Here is a 10,984-nt window from a genome sequence, read left to right on the forward strand (position 1 = left end):
GGGGGACCACAACAATTCAATACGCTTTCATTGACTTCATTTATCATGATTACATTTTATGCTTACACTTGTTCAGCTTTGCCAATGGAAACACTTTTTCTTAGTTCAGGTCTCTCACTTGGTCTAAGGCCGCTCAGGAACCCCTCAGCGATGGGAACCTTTCTGGTGAGTGGCCCGAGGTGATTCATAGCCGAGAGCAGCCGAGACTGCAGCAGAAGATGTGGGCTACAGGACTGTGGACCACGGTTTCCTCGGGGAGTCTCTTTCTCTGAGGTTTGAGCACGGCGTCTCTGAGGCTGGCAATGAGTTTGTTGTGCGGAGTTCTCTGATTTGTGCCCTCATGGGTACAAGAACTTCTTCCCATAAAGTTATTTCCTTAGTATCAAGTTCAATTGGGTGGTTAACACTTTCTAGAAGGCATTCAAAGTGTTACAATTTCTGGTGATAAGTTTAAATTCACAACCATATTTCTAGTCACAAAGTGGTCTCAGGAGTATCATGAATGCTATGTCAGTCCCTATGGGCTCAAAGCTAACACTGTCGACTTCCTCGTTCTTGGCTGATCAACTTCAGAAGGGATGGTTTTTCTTTGACGTTGAAAAAATACACAATATCTTGTTACGCCATTCTTAGGGTTACTTGTCTTATATTTATCTTCCAAAAAAAGCTAATTTTAGTGATTCAGATCTGGAAAAATTTCTAATTATAGTGGATTCATTTCTAGACCTGGCCAGTGAAGGCATGTCTCATTCATTTCATTAGATTAGGTGAAGCTCAAAAGAATATGAGACTGTGTACTTAAATAAATATTGACATAGGAAATAGATGTTGTGCATCTTTTGGACTTGTTTCACTATCTGTAAAAGGCAGTGGTTGTCTCAAATAACTTGCATTCTCCCTTTTAACTGGAAGTCATAATGAGTATTAAGATATGATTATGGGATCAGTTTTCTCATTAGGCTGCTAACTGCAAAGTCAGCAGTTTGAAACTACCTGCCACTCCGTGAGAGAAAGACGGGACTTTCCTTGTGAAGAGTTACCATCTCAGAACTCATGGGAGCATTCCAAGTCCACCCCACAGCGTCGCTAGGAGCCCATGTCCCCTCATGGCAGCGAGTTTGGTTTTGACATCGTTTGTTCCTTTCTCACACTTTCTTGAACTGTCTTTTACATTTACTCCCAACCCACATGCCTGGAGTATCACGGAACATAGTTTGGGTTTGATCTTGATTCATTTGTTCATATTCATTTATTCAGCACGTATTTACAGCACACGATTAAATGATACTGCAAGCACATTGGGAATAGAAGGGTGATTTCCCAAGCTAGACAAGGAATGGTCTGGTGCTTAAGATAAAACATGGAAATCCAGATCAAATTTAATTAGAGTTGTCCACAGTCAGCAATGGTGATCTTCTTGCTGGTCTTGCCATTCCTAGAACCAAAATGCTTCATGGCTTCCACATGTTCATGCCTTCTTTCACCTGACCGAAGACCACGTGCTTGTCATCCAACCATTCAGTCTCAGCGGTGCAGATAAAAACCTGGGAACCGTTCGTATTGGGCCCAGCATTTGCCATCGACAGGATGCCAGGACCTGTGTGCTTCAGGATGAAGTTCTCATCTTAAAATTTCTCTCCATGGATGGACTTGCCACCAGTGCCATGATGGCGTGTGAGGTCACCCCCCTGGCACATAAACCCCGGAATGATTCTGTGAAAGCAGGAACCTTTATAACCCAAACCTTTCTCCTCAGTGCTCAGAGCGCGGGAGTTTTCTGCTGTCTTTGGAACTTTGCCTGCAAACAGCTTGAAAGCGACGCTGCCGAGGGGCTCGCCGTCGATGGCTATGTCGAAAAACCTGCTACATATTTAATACTTTGTTTTGTGTCAATCACGCCAATGTGTAGAATACATTAAAGAATAAGAGTCTTTTGTCGGGAGAATTACAGAGAATCTGCAGGGAGTGCTCATGGTTAGCGCTCTCAGTGTGAACTGAAAGGTTGGTGGTGACGCCCCATGGCTAACTACACCGTCCGCAGTTCGAAACCACCAGCAGCTCCACAGGAGAAAGACGGGACTTCCTCCTCTGTAATGACAGGGACCGTTCTGCCCTGTTTTGTAGGGTCACTACGAGTCAACATGGACTCTATGGCTGTGCGTTTTTTTGAGAGAGACCTTAAAAAGAGTTGTCAATCTCCTTCTGGAAAATAAGTCATTGGAAACAGCATGAAGTTCCGTTCCATCCTGACATCGGAGAGTTTGCCAGGAATCATAACTGAATTACCAGCACCTAGCTTTGGTACTTGGGGAAGTAGGTACCTGGGGCACACGAAGAGGTACCTTCATCTACTGTCTAGAAAAAATGGTGTTGGCATCGACCATTACCAGAGATGACTTCCCGGGAGAATATGTTAATGTCTTAATCTTAACCTATATTACAGACACATGGAGGATGCTGCCCAATGTTTTTACCATGACAACACCTTTAGTTCAGACAGAGCCATCTTCAAACAGAAGACTTGGGTCATCCCTCCTATTCTTTCTACCCACGTTCATTCTACCCACCCCTTTAGCCCAGGGTCCTGGAATATTTTTAATAGCATGACTTTCATACTTGACTCTGTCAGGGGAGATAGAGCCTTCCTTGCATCAAATACTCACTGCTCTTTCAGATTTTCGGAGGGTGGATTATTTACAAAGTAACATCAAGAACATAAAAGAAAAGCTCTCCCAGGACTGTTGAACTCCAGTGGAAAATCATACTGAAGGACCTCGTGCCTAAGAGTGAAGAGATGCAGTCATGCCCCGTTAGATGGAAAATCAAAATGCATACTGTAGTGTAATATTCAGGAAGTGGAGGAAAGAACATCATCTGAGTCTTGCCTTTTACTTCCTTGAAGGGAACTTTCTGGTTGCCCCCTAACCATCAGAAAAGTACAGTGATCTGCAGAGAACTTTACTGATTCTACTCTGAAAAGAGCCCAGGGGAAAAAGCAGAAAAAAGCATTTTGAATCTCTCCACTTTGATAGTTGAGGTTGTTTCACTTATGGGACTCTCATTGGGAGGCCACCTCCCCAAGAGCTTGGAGTAAAATAGAGTTATCTGCCCCGGTATTAATAATATTCTCTGTTTAAATGAACCGTCTATTCAATTCAATTCAATAAAGGTTTATTGAGTGCCTCATACATGGCAGTCATGATAATAAACTGTAGGTTTACTAAAGATAAGGTATCTACCCTCCTGGAATTAACAACCTAGTGAGATAGACAGACAAGTAAACATATAACATAATGAGCTGAAGCCTTTAAGAGAGGTAATATAAGGTGCTGGGGGGAAAAAACGATTAAGTGCTTGGATATATTTGTATGTAGGTCTGTGGGGGAGGTTGGACCTGAGAAATGTCTGGGAAAGACATAAAAAAGGAGTTAATCAGAGAAATAAATAAGTACAGTGTAAGCATGTCCTAAAAAATTAATCCTACCATATACTTTAATCTTTACATCAGGAAGACTCTAGAAATATTGCCATTTGCTCTGTGTTCTTTTAGAGTGCTAATCTACATATTATACCCATCTACATATTACACTTAATCTGCATATTATACCTATCCTAAGCTAGTCCATTTATGTTTTCCAGTCTGAGAAGGCAATACTAATTTCTCCCTCTCATAATTTCACCTGTGACACCCTATCTTGTCAGCAACAAGAGACAAGAGAGCAGACATTGTCGCTGTTTATTTAGAGTACATAAACATGTTTTTAAATTTACTACTTCTGCTCTATAAGAAAGCTATTTTCTATTTCTGTCAGTTAATGTGTGTGACGTAAGTCAGGCAAAGAGCATATATGATTTCTAACTGAAAATCATTTGTGCAGATGAGTCTCACATTCTCTAGACAGCTGCTTTAGAGAAGTATTTCTTGCTTTCTACCACATTTGGGATAATGAAAATATCCTATTTTAAGAAATGTTTCTTTATTTGGAATTTAGAAGATCTTAACTGTCTAGTTACTTACTTAGTTATCAGCGTAGACTACATATTAGGAAATGAACTATTCCAAACAGGTCAGATTGACTCTTGGTTTTTAAAGGCTTTTTAAAAATTCTGAATGAGATCACTCCTAGATGTATATTATTTGTGTGTGTGTGTGTGTGTGTGTGTGTGTGTGTGTGTGTGTGTGTGCTGGGTGGGAGGAGAGGTGTTTCTACTTTATAATGAAAATGTTGCTAAATTATTCAAATTCCTCTTTTCTTACTATTTGTGGGATGGTTTACCTGATTTTAAAGGGCCATTTATAGAAGTTTGGAAAAATAGATGACTTCAAAGTTCACAGAAGTTAAAAGCAATAACTTTGGCACAATCCTATAAAGATTTACAGCCTGGGAAACGCTGTGGCCAGCTAGGTTGCTATGATTTGGAATTGACCAGATGGCAGCGAGGATCCACTTTTGCAAAGTAACAATAAAGACGGGCTTGTAACAGAGTGTGAGGACTGTAAATGTGACCAGAATAGGATTGAGGGAATGGAAAGAAAATGATAGAGCCAAGTATTCGATTGGTTAGGATGATGGCTGCACTGTGTCCCAAGGCACTGCATTAGATACGAATGCTCTTATATAATCTAGTATTGCTGACTTTGAGCCATGGAACTCGTGAGCGAGGCGGCAGCTAAGACTTCCAGTCTGCTCCTTTAGAGAGGAAACCCAGCTCCGGGGTGGTTGTGACCCGGTCAAAGCAAAACCAAACTCACTGCCATCCAGTCAGTGCTGACTCATAGCGACCCTCTGTGGGTGTCTGAGACCACACGTAGTTCTGGGAGGAGAAAGCCCAGTCTTTCTCCGCGGAGATGCTGCTGGCTCTTTCAAACTGCCAACCGTGCAGGTTGCAACCTGACCCATAACCTCTACACTACCAGCGCTCCCATTGAGGTCTAGTAGACAGGGAAATGTGACCTAGTTCTCCTAATTCTGATGCCAGGACTCCTTATATTTCACCAAAGTTCATAATACCAAGGTGGGGGGAAAATTAGAATGCCGTCATGACATTTAAATTTTGAAATAATTTCTAGTATATCAAATCAAGGTGGGACGATGTTAATGCATGCATCTGCTTTTCTGATGGAAAAGCATCATCTGTTTGTTTGCTACCACTAGATGGCACAATATATAGTTTTTCTGCTTCCTTTTTCCTAAGGAAAGGAATCTAACCCCTTCTCTATTACAACACACACGCGCACACACACACACATTATTTTTTTAACACTATAAAGTTTGCCTTGGGTATCCATTCAGAACACTTACCATTGAAACCCAACCTATTATTATTGACTTCTTCCATTGTGTGAGTTCTTGTCGCAGAGACATCTGTTTAGTCTCCCCCACATAGGGAGAGGAACTGGGTTCTTGATTGTGTTTAGTTTCATAAATTGTGGGTAAAGCATTGCCTCCTGTTGTCTTTTGCAGCTAAGAAAAAGAGTTAAAGTGTTAGTTAATTCTAAAATGGCTACCTATTCATTCATGCATTCGGTGACTGTTTGGCAGCTGGTTATTTAATAGGCAAGAAGCAATTATCAGTGAACAATTCCCTTGGCTAATTACTTCAGGAGCTCTGGTGGTGTGGTACTTACGCCTTGGGCTGCCTTCCGCCTGGTCGGCAGTTTGAAACCAGCCGCAGCTCTGCGGGAGAAAGACCGGCTCTCCACTTGCATGAACAGTTACAGTCTAGAACTCACAGGAGGTCACTGGGACAGTGAGTGAGGGAGTTGGCTACTTACTTAGCTCATGGAATTTTATCTTTTCAACTCCACGAACACTGAAGAAAAAATGTTCGATCAGAATCATCAGGAGCAGCCAAACACATAGGTGTAAAGGAACAGCAAGCACGGGTCTGGTCTGAGCAAAGTACTGGGGTGTTGAGGACTCATTAGGAAGAAGGGGTTGAAGTGGGTCTTCAACTACCTCAGAGCCAGTCTTGCTACCTGGCTTTGCAGAGTGATCAGAAGCTCCCGTATGGGAGGTAGACCAAACTCACCCCGAACCAAACTCGCTGCCATCTAGTCCATGCTGTCTCTTGGCGACCATCGAGGACAGCATAGAACTGCCCCTGTGCGCTTCTGAGCATGTAACCTTTAAGGGCGTAGAAAGCCTCATCTTTCTCCTGCAGATTGGCTGTTGGTTTTGAACTGCTGACCTTGTGGTTAGCAGTCGAATGAGTAACCACTAGGTGACCAGCCTGGGTAGTTTTGCTATATTTGTTGTTAGGGCCCGCTCTTGAGGAAGTTAGCTCTGTCAGCTCTGTAGGGGGAGGTCCAGGTCTCCTTCAGTTGCTGTAGCCGGGCAGTCCTCGGTGCTTTGGCAATCTTTGCACGACTTCTATCTTCCCAAAGGTTGTCCCTACTTCTTTGTCTCATCTTCCCTTTTTATATAAATCAGAAGTGATCGGGTTTAGAACACACCCACACAGACATGTCCTGAAAAATATAGCACAGAAAAAATCTGCCCCCAATGGCTTTACATCCACATCTGTATGGGCTAGAATTCCAATATATATTCTGGTGACATAATTCAGTACTCAACATTGCCTTTGTGCTTTGCCTTTATTTTAAACTCTTACTATGAAATGCCATAATTTTAATTTTTTATGAATAATTTTTTATGTATAATATTTTACCATTTTAAGTAGAAAAATTCTTTAGGAGATAAGCAAGAATTTACATGGAATTTTGGTCCAGACATTCAAAAGAAGTTTCTTCTTAATCCATCAACACATTAACATGATTGGATGTGGGAGTAGGGAAGGCTCTTTGAAAAAACCACTACTGTCTAGAATCCACTTTGCACCAATTGAATGATAATACTTGGAGCTGAAGACCAGGCATTTGTGTCTTGTAAAGCTACACACTAAAGAAGGGGAATTTAAAAATGCAGCACACATAATTTTTTTTTTAATGTTTGCATAATTTTTCTAAAGATGCATGCTCAAAATGCAACCATCCTTGGCTCTGGGATGTGAGTCCTCAAATTCTGCTCTTGTCATCTCTTTAATATCTCATCTTTGCATTTTATTTTACTACATCACCCAAATTCAAATTTTCAAACACTCTTAATTCACTCTTTTAAACACCACTACATTTATCTTCTTTTGCTGAGATGTGATGTTAAAATTTTTGTAGCACATTAGTCTTGCAAAATGGTAGTAGGAAAAAAATCAAGATGTCAGAAGCAGTATTCTCACGAGTAATAAACGCTTATTAAATGTGGTTACAGGAAAAAGTAGATTCAATTGTACAGAGTTTTCTGCAACCCCAGTTGATGGAAACAATGACATCTCCAACAAAAGGCTTCTCCCATTATCATCTGGAGAATCAAATCCAGCCCACAGATAGGGCAGAGGGAGTGGATGCTCACAAAAAGCATTTTACTGCTTTTGCTGACAGCTAATGGCTATACCTCACTGAAAAAGAGGCTGGGAGATGAAATCTTGCTGTGTCTAGGAGGAAAAGGCAAATGTGTTTTGGAAACTTCTACCAGGGAATACCATCAAGTATTGTAGTTGTGGGAGAGAAGAAGAATCAGGAAAAAAATATGGAAGGAATGCTATGTGAGATCATCTTTGAGGCAGAGGTCTAAAATTTTGAAAATGGAAAAGCTGTTCTTGGAAAAAAGATGATGTGGCAAAGATCTGCAATTGGAAGAACAACTATGCTTGGGAGGAGAGAAAACAGAGTAATGGTGTAAATTGTAATAAAAACTGAGAAGATAGATTTCTTTATTTGGCTCATTCTTTGGAAAATGCCTTTTCATAGACCTGAAGAAAATTTATTTATATTCCCAAACAACGGATTTGAGATAGAAACTATGCTATTAAATAGTGTCGACGGACTAAAGCTGAAGGAAAAGTAATGAGTAAGAACTCGGTTACAAAGATAATAATCATCCTCATTTTCGTTTGAAAATATCGGGCTGGCTTGATAGACAAGAAGGTAAGGCAAAAAGGATTGCTAAAAATTATAGGAATGTTCATCAAACAAAAAACCCAAATCTAAAGCGATTGTCCCTTTGTTTAGATTTATGCACATAGGAAGGCGGTGCTGCCATCTCTCTCCACCCTTCCTTGGATATGTCTATCTTTTCAATCTATCACAGCAGTTTGGTATCCTCAAGGGACTCAAATTGTGTTCCTTTGGTTTAGAAAACACAATGAAGCCGGAAGGGGTATAAACAGAGCTATTGGGTCCATGGGGCAAGATTACCCAATCAGATTCTCACAGGACAGATTCTCTTGGTATCCTTGACGACTGAACTGGTACGTTGTCATGATGGAAAAAACCATTTCATTGGCACAACTTGCCTGGCAATTTCCTCCCTCCATTGCAATCTTCAATTTTCCTAAAACTTCTTCCTGTCAAGCTCCTGTGACCATCTTTTGCCCTCTGAGAAGCTCTATCAAGATTACCCATTAGGACCCACAAGAAACAGTTGCGATACCCTTCTGAGTTTACCTCTCTGCCTTGAGTTTAACTAGTCCAGCAGATCTCCATAGAGGCTACTGGTTTTGATTGGATTTTTTAAGGCACCCTAATGAGACTGAGGCCAATGCAATATAGAGAAAACACCCCCCCACCCTCTGGTGTGGATGTGTGGAAACAATTGTCATCCAACTGGCTCTGACTCCTAAGACCCTGTAGGAGATAACAGAACTGACACATGAAGTTTCCAACAGTATCATTTTTATGGGCACAGACTCACACTGTTATCCCTCGGATCAGCTGGTGGATTCAAACACCTGACCTTTCAGTTTAGTAGCCGAGTGCCTAATCACTGTGTCACCTGGTTGCTCTATCACTCTGCATATCTATTTCTAATCCTACCCACTGACTCCTAGTGACCCCACATGGCAGAGAAGACCTGTCCTATTGGGTTTGTAAGGATATAAGCTTTGCGGAAACAGACTGCCACATCTTTCGCCTGTGACATAGTTAGTTCCAACTTCCAACCATTTGGTTAACAATTTAGTGTTTTAACCACTGTACCAACTGGGCTCCTTATACATATGCAAATATGTATATGAAAACAGCACAGGCTTATTAACAGTTTAGATCAAGAACAACAATAATATAATTTTATATGTATTCTCTGTCTTCTTAAATCAAATCTATTCATACATCTGTGTTTAATGCAACTGTTATTTTTTTCTTGAAGGGCATTACTCTCAACTAGATTTCTTGCAATAATAACCGGAGGTTTTTCCCTCTAAATCAGACATCTGGCATTTGGCACTCAACTTTTATTAGACCGATTGAGCCTTTTTAAAGGGGGATAAATCATATGAGTTTCATTTTAATTTTTACTGTAGTGATTTAGTGTAGCCAACATATGCTGAGCAATAGCATTAAAATAAAATCAGAAAATGAAGGATTAAAATCTGCCTGTTCAGTTTTATAAGGACACTAATTAGCGAAAGGTACTTCAGAGCATAATCGGATAAACCAGTAATTTCAGAAATATAATAACCTAATCACAGTTTTGATTTTGGTATGTTCTTATTGGGGACAATGATCAGGGAGATTGGAGCTTTCACTTTAATTCTAGGTTGTGAGGAAAGCATGATCAGGGAGGTCACTTTTGGGTGTCCCTTCCTCAGCGGATAAAGCATTTAGACAAATTCCTGAACTCATTTCACAGTTAGCTATTTTAAGTAGGGATATCAACTTAAAACCTGGAGGCTTTCAGTTGGCCTGAGGATAAAGGAGGCTTCCCACATCACGAGAAGCATTCATTTCAGCTTTCACATTTCACTAACTTGGAATATGAGAAGGTCTTTCCATTGGATTTCCCAGTTTTGAGCAGCTATCCTGCAATCTCAAATGGTTCTACTTGCAGGGGAATTAATTCCAATGTTTGGAATTGAGTTAAACTTTATTTGTAGTGTTGAAATGTCTTGTACATCTCCCTAAATAAGGCAGTTCTCTATAAAGCAGAATAAAATCTCAAAAAATTCTGCATAGAAATTAAGCAAAGAGAAAGTCAACAGGACAATACTTCTTAGTTCTTTAAAATGTCTCCACTTATGGATAGTGTACATAATAAAAATTAGACCGATCAGTACTAGAAGGATCCTAACTCTAAGTGTGTCTGCTCTTCTATATACAACTAGTAATCATTTCGAAGAGACTGACAAGTGACTCCAAATCACAGTGTAAGAGACAGTTTTCTGACTTGTCAGTGACGCTGAAAGAAGCTATTCTGATGAAAAGAACGAGAGACTTTCTGATTCGTGAAGCTAAAAATTCTCTCAATCTCATGAGTACGATGAACACATGCCATGTTCAAGTAAAGTTCTTTAATAAACAATAAACAGGATTGGTTTTGCTTTGTAAATTCTAGGCTTTTGCTATACTTGTAATTTCCTTCTATTACAGAATATCAGAACAAGCCAAACCAAATCACTGTTGAATTAGAATGCTCAGTACTTAAAGAACTTAGGGGGAAAATGGTTTCCAATGACAAAAAGTGAATGAAAACATCTTGCTATCTTCCCTTAAATTAGTCTCTCATTCATTTCCAAATATCCTGAATTTCCTTTTGGCTTTCAATTTTTGTCCATTTTCTACACAATCCCATGCAGTCCATGGGAATTCTCAATTATAGGAAGCCATGAGATCATAATAGAAATAAACAACTTTAGGTCAGAGTATTTTCAATAAAATATATTCATTTCACACTTTGTGTCAGTCTGAAAAGTCTTTATTGCTACAATTGTATATTAAAAAGGTACAATGCATAAGAAAGCTCAAATAATGATAAAAGGCTATTTAATTTAATGCACATTAACTATTTTGTCTATTTCTAGTTTTTTTAATAATTGATACTAAACTTTATTGAACACCTAATCTGTGCCAGACATGCTTGCTAATCCATACATTAAGCTTTTTGTTGACATTTGCAGAAGAGGAAACTGAAGCACAGGGAGGCGACAAGGG

General features: G+C 40.0%; 1 pseudogene; it reads right to left on the reverse strand.

Annotated features, from left to right (window-relative positions):
• Positions 1-1,383: 1,383 nt before the first annotated feature.
• LOC101661859 lies at positions 1,384-6,083 on the reverse strand (annotated as a pseudogene).
• Positions 6,084-10,984: the final 4,901 nt, after the last annotated feature.

The sequence above is a fragment of the Echinops telfairi genome, unplaced genomic scaffold, assembly GCF_000313985.2.
Source record: "Echinops telfairi isolate 266 unplaced genomic scaffold, ASM31398v2 ScPeMD7_9;HRSCAF=40, whole genome shotgun sequence".
In the NCBI taxonomy this organism is placed as follows: Eukaryota; Metazoa; Chordata; class Mammalia; order Afrosoricida; family Tenrecidae; genus Echinops; species Echinops telfairi.